Genomic DNA, 6869 nt, shown 5'->3' with positions numbered 1-6869 from the left:
AGGGACAAAATGCTAAGTTAACAATACTCTGTTTTGACTATATGTAATAGCTTACTGGGGATGTTAAAATTACTGACCAAATTGTAGCCTATAAATATTCATATAAAAACAGAATAAAATAGGGCCAAATAATCAAAATGACAACTCAGATTTACTAACTTTAATTCATGGCTTAAAAAAAGAAATGAAAAATGTTCTTTTTCCCTACTGAGATGACATCATTAAAGAGGAAACTTCTTCCACTTGAGTTGGGAAAACGGTCGGTTGAGTTCAGTATCACAGGGAGTAGTGAAAAGGATGGGCAGCAGGGTAGCCGGCTAGTAAGGGGAAGGATCAAAAAATAGCAAGAGTAACCACTGGGGCCCAAGACATGAGTCTGCAGCAAGAGGCACTTCCAAATCTAAAGAGCAAAGCTTCAGCAGTGTCGGAGGAGGCAACTTTCAGATGGGACCAGAACCAATGGTTGTGGCCACTTTGGATCCTCCTAGGTGTTACAGCAAACTACTCATATCCCTGAGTAAGGCAGATTAGGTAAAGTTTGCTATACCTCACAGCAGCAGGCTGGTGGAGATGAAGTCCAATGATAAACCTGAAAGAAGGAGTAGCCAAAGCCAAAAAACCCAAATGGGAACAGTAATATATATGAAGAGAAGAGAAATGTGCTTTATCTATGCTGAGCTACTTAACAGTCTTCTGTATGCCTTACCATTTCACTCATTATCCCATCATGTTGAGAGCATGGGTGTTTAAAACAAGATAGCCTCAGACAGCGTAGTAGCTTGAGATATCTAAGAAAAAGGTACCTACTTCTTTGGGTCAGAGATTTCACATGTCTAAAGGGAAGGGGTAATGCCTTAGAATGACTGAGGTGCAAGGCCTCAGAGAGTGTCCTGGGGGCACAAAGTAAAGGCTAATTTGTTTGCCCTTTGTCATGTTCTCACCTCTGCCAGGAAGTACTGATCTAACAGTTCAATCCTGATGAAGTTATTTACCCTTCAATTCTCAGTTCTGATCACTTCCTCAGTGGACCCTCATTCCAACTCTCATTTTGGATTAATTCCATTTAGTTTATACTGTTACTAGAATTTGATATTATAGTTGGTTGTTACAATGTTAGTCCATCTCATTAGGTAATAAGTTTCTTGAAATCACTGACTATATCTTATCAATAACTGTAACCCAAACACTGAACATAGGGCCTGGAATAGCATACTCATTAATGCTTTGCTGAAATGATTTGAATTAAATGCATGACAACTCACATCAAAAAGTCTTGCCTTATTTACTTTATTATAAAGCCCCAATCTGCCTCGTACTGTCACACTGGTACTTACTTTGCATGCTTTAGCTTGTAACTCGGATGCACTGCAATGTCTGTTTCTTTTCTGGACAGTCTTTGAGAACACAATTTAAGTCATCTGATTTTTCAGAATCCAGGCATCCACAGTACCAAGCACATTTTCAGTGCCCAATATGTGCTCATTGAGAACTTAAATAAATAAGTGGCTGGATGGTTGAATCTATTAACACAATAACCTTTAAAAACTAGGAAAATGACATGTAATGAATGCCTACCTTTTAACCCAGGATTTATAAATTTGGTATGATATAAAGCATAATGCATTTTTCATTTATGCTTTAGTGAACCATAAAAAGAAAAGGCAAATTATCAAGTATAACTTCTTTTTGATCTATTAGCTGGTTAATCTTCATCATCTTCAAATCAAGTTTTATGTTGACTATTATTCCTATTTCATGACTAATATATTTTACTGACAGATTATTTTGCACAGTGGATGGTGGCAAGAAAACTAAATTTTCTTCATCTTAATAGTTTATTCATTTGTTTGTAAAGACAATTACCATGTCAATATATGTTAGCACTAACACAGGCTTAAAAATGTTCTATTTACTGTTCAGAATGTAATAATATCCTGTCTACACAGATCATGATTTAAGTTGTATCTCCTCAAATCTAATATGGTCCTGTCACAGCTCAGCTTAGAGCTTACTGTGATATAGTTAGTGAATGTGGAAGAAATCAATATAGGCTTCTTAGCATGGCCTACGTGGTCTTTCACAGTCTCATTTTAATTCATCTCCAGCCTAATTTCTTAAAAGTCCTGTCATTAACCTCTGTAATAGCCACCCTGAACTCCTCACCATTCTCTATATGTGTCAGATTCTTAAAAAAAATCTACCTTTATTTCCTTTTTCTTTCTCTCTCTCTTTATTTTCAGTAGAGGTCTTTCTTCCACACCCACTCCTATTTCCCTATTCCAAGGATCTATCTTGTTCTACCTGGACACTGTATATCTCCCCATTGGTCTACCCACATGATTTTTAATTAGCTTTCCATGGTGTATCCAGGATATAGTTACAAAATTCTGAAAATTGTTCACAATACATTACAAAATGCCAGTTGTTCATAGGATGAGGACTAACCAACATGACCTGCCCCACTTCTCCAGTCTCCCCAAATCCCATCTTCATTTTCATTATCTATGCTCAACCACCTTGCCTTCATTGCTTTTTTTTCATTTGCTTCAAATATCATGCTCCCTCATAACAGTACCATGATGCTTCCTTTACCTGGGAATTTCTTCTGGCATACCCTTTTCCACTTAGTAAACTCTTATTCATCTTTCAAATATCAATATAAAAATCATGGCTTTGGTTTTCCAGTTTCTTCTTGGATTGAAGAGCTGTGGAAAGAGTTCTGTTATCACCCTGACAAAACCAAAAATCCAGGCAAAATGCAAATTCATCACTTTTCTTGAACCAAAGAACTGAGGTCTTGGCACAACCAACTAATGTCCAATCTAAGGAGAGACTAAAGCCTGAGGGAATAGGTAGGACCTGAGCACTTCTCCACCTGGGATGATGTAGCCAAGCATGATACGAATAAGGCAGCTTGACATGCTAACAAATTAGCTGCTGACTGCACATCAGTGTGAAGTTTGGAGACCTCAGGTGCTGTGTGTACAGGGGGGAGTTCACACTTGTAGATTTCTCCACATGCATCTCATAAGATATTCACAAAAAGATTGGTGAAAGTTCTGGGGAAGGGTCTCTCATGGTGCAGGGTTGGGGGAGGGGAACGGTAATGTCAGCAGGAGAAGTGCAAGCCTCATTTAAATACTTCTTCCCCATCTGCCCTTACAGACCTTACTGTGGTAAAAGAACAATACACACTGCAGTTTTTAGGGCATTAGTGAAAACTAGTGAAAAAGTAATGGGGGACAGATCAGAATACTTGTTTATCCGGAACTACAACTGGAATAGAGATGAATATACTTTACTACTAGACTAAAACTTAATGAGTAACAGGTGAACAGTTCTCCTGCAAGAGGACCAGGATAGAGCAAGACTGGAGAGGAACTCTCAGGAACACTGAAAGGAGAAGACCTAAAGCTGAGGATGAATCAGAAATGATAAAACCATGTAGAAAACCATCCCCAGCCTGAACACAAATTATCTCCAGAGGAATTAGGTGACCAAGGTGCACTGAAGATAGCAATAGCAACAAACAACCAAGCCAAGGCCACTTCTGTTTAGATGGCTTCAAATCTACACAATAAACGTCTAGCAGAAGGAAAGGCATGCTAATTTCTAGACCCCCCCCAAAAAAGTTGTTTACTTCAGTATCTACTGTCTTAGAATGTCCAGTTTCTTTCTACAAAAGATTATGAGGTTTATGAAAAGGCAAATAATGAACAATGTATTTCCAAAAGACAAAAAATACTCAATAGAACCAGGCTCATATCTGACATATATATCAAAAAGCTATGAGCAGAATGTTAAAATCAATGCTATACAGTCGGCCCTTGAACGACATTGGTTTGACCTATATGGATCCACAGAACATAGATTAAAAAAAATTCACAGCACAGTACTATAAATATATTTTCTCCTCATGATTTTCTTAAAACATTTTCTTTTGTCCAGCTTACTGTATTGTAAAAGTACAGTATAAAATGCTTATAACATACAAAATATGTGTTAATCAGTGGTTAATGTTACTGGTAAGACTCCCAGTCAACAATAGGCTATTGGCCTGCAGATCACCTGTGGAGAGCTTTGGGTGTCTCTGGGTGTTCCAAATAGTCTCTCATGGCAGCGAAGCCCAAGCTTTCCCAATCCCAAGCATTTGCTGATGGAATCAGCAAGATGGGTTTTAGCAGCCGCTGGAGTCGAGTTTGATGAAGAATTCTTAGAAACGAGAACAGTGGCAGAAACTCCAGGATGGTAACCACCTACTGTTCCAACAAGTGCCGATGGTTGAAATTGATGGAATGAAGTTGGTGCAGACCAGAAGCATTCTCCAACTATATTGTGGAGACCACCATCTCTTTGGCAAGGACCTCAAGGAGAGAACCTGATTGACATGACTATGGAGGGGATGCTAGATCTCATGGAACTGATTGCTGTGCATCCTTTCCTAAAACCAGATGATCAACAAGAAGACATGATAACATGGCCCAGAAGTCTATAATTAGATACTTACCCATGTTTGAAAAGGTTTTAAAGGATAATGACCAAAAGGTTTCTTGTTGGTAATTAGCTAAGCCTTGTGGGTGTGATTCTACTGTAAACCATTCTGGCTCTGGAAGAGGAACTCCCCAATATCCTGTCTGAACCTCCCAGAGTTCTGCAGTGAAACTAAGTAATATTGCTACAGTTAAGAAATTCCTTGAATCTGGCAGCATGAAGAAAGCTCCTCTGGATGACATCTATTAAGAAACATCTACATCTTTATGCTCTAAAACATCACATTCATCTGTGAGTGAGAGCTAGTCCCTAGAGATTTCTGTGTCCACCATAGCATTTGAACTGACGCCAGGCTGTCATGATCCCAGCTCTGTCATGGTGCTATGTATAATTGTCCCTAAGTTGGGTGTTTCATGTCAAGATCTTTGCTAGAAACATTGACATGTTTTTGTCCAGTGAATAATTGTTTTGAGGTTTTTCTGAGAACTTTTTTGGAGAGGCTGGCATTTAACTTAGATCTGATGTAGTTCCTCATTTCCTGATGACAAGGCTGAGTAAAACCTCATGTTCTCCCTTGAGTTTCTGTGTCCTCTCCTTATCCCATCCTAAATGCCCTCCAGTCTCTTCCTAATTTTTAGTGTTTAATAACAACAGAATATCTAGTGAATAACTCCTCTCAGCTGTAAAACATCCATGGTAGCAGCGATTGTAGTCAATAGTAGCCAAAATAAAGAATTTACAAATAACCCCACCTTCCACTGTTGGCTACTGGGAGAAGTCAAAAGTTATATGTGGACTTTTGGCCACACAGGGGGTTGGTACCTGTAAGTCCCCCTTATTGAAGTTTCAACTGTAATATGATAAAGTGACTAATAAAAGAAGTGGACAGTGTGCAGGATCCGGTGGGTAATTTTAGCAGAGAAATGGAATCTATAAGAAAGAAACAAATGAAAATGCTAGACGCAAATAAAAAAACATGATTAAAGATTAAAAATGATTCCTATGGTCAACATACCCTGCCCCCACAAAAAAGAGGAAAAGACCAAAAAAATCAATGGCTTTGAAGATAGGTTAAAAAAAAAGGTATAAAACTAGAACAGAGGATCCAAGGGCTATTGGACAATATTAACTGGTTTAATAAATGTATTATTCTTGGAATCCTAGGAGGTGAAAAGAAAATGAAGAGGAGAAATATTTGAATAATGGCAGCAAATTTTCCAAAATTAGTCACACACACACACACACACACACATGCCACACATATCAAGGCCTGTTATATTCAAACTCCTGAAAATAAATGAAAATGAAGAAAACTTGAAGGCAACCAGAGAAAAAAGACACATTAAACAAAAAGACCAAAGAGTTACAGCACACTTCTCATTTCAAGCCATGCAAGCTAGATACAATGAATTGCCATATTTAAAGTGCTAAAAAATAAATAAATACTGCCCACATAAAATCCTATACTTCCCAAAATATCTGTCAAAGTGAAGGAAAAAATATCTGTTTTCATTTACTCACACACTCACAATTTATTTCTAGTAGACTTGCACCACAAGAGATATTAAGGAAAATTCTTCAGGTAGAAAGAATATGAAACCAGACAGAAAGGTATATAAACTAAAAAGAAGGATGAAGCTTGACGTGGAATAAATGAATAAAAGTATAGAATTCCGTTTTTTCCCCTTACTTTAAATAGCTGTAATAGATAGCTTTGTCTAAAGCAAAAAACAGTGATATATTGTATGCTTAAAGCATACATTAAAAGTAAAATGTATGACCTAAATAGCACATGGGATTGGAAGGAACAGTTGATATATTTAGCTGTAAGCATCTTGCTCTACACATTAAGTGATATAATATACCTGAGTAGACAGCATTAATGTAAAATAACATATAGTGTAAGACTCTGTGCAAGGGTTTAAACCCTAGGAACAACTACTAATTTTTTTCCTATGTTATAAATAATTCCATAGTAGAGACAAAATAGGATTATAAAACATGCTCAACTAACTCAGGAGAAGGCATTAATTCTGTTTATTATATACACTTATATTGCTTTATACACTTATTTCAGCTTATAAAAACACATTTTTGAGTGATTTATTAGCTGAACCCATTTTTTCATAAACTGTAAGCTCTGTGGAGCTGGGACCATATATGTTTTTGCCTTAGATTATATCCCAACACTCTGGCATGCATAATAGGCTCAATAAATATCTGTTGAATAAATGAATATAATCCACTTGCCTTTGCAAACAATTTTCTCTATCTCAAATGGCCTTGGTCTATTTCTCTGCCTGGAAGAGTTTCTAGGCTTTCAAGACATGATTAACTACCTTCTCTTGTTTTGTTAATTCCCCATTCATAGGATACTC

General features: G+C 37.3%; 1 pseudogene; it reads left to right on the top strand.

Annotated features, from left to right (window-relative positions):
* Positions 1-4156: 4156 nt before the first annotated feature.
* LOC115522380 lies at positions 4157-4740 on the top strand (annotated as a pseudogene).
* Positions 4741-6869: the final 2129 nt, after the last annotated feature.

The sequence above is a fragment of the Lynx canadensis genome, chromosome C1 (assembly GCF_007474595.2).
Source record: "Lynx canadensis isolate LIC74 chromosome C1, mLynCan4.pri.v2, whole genome shotgun sequence".
Lineage (NCBI taxonomy): Eukaryota > Metazoa > Chordata > Mammalia > Carnivora > Felidae > Lynx > Lynx canadensis.
This window is presented reverse-complemented; position numbering and strand designations above follow the sequence as displayed.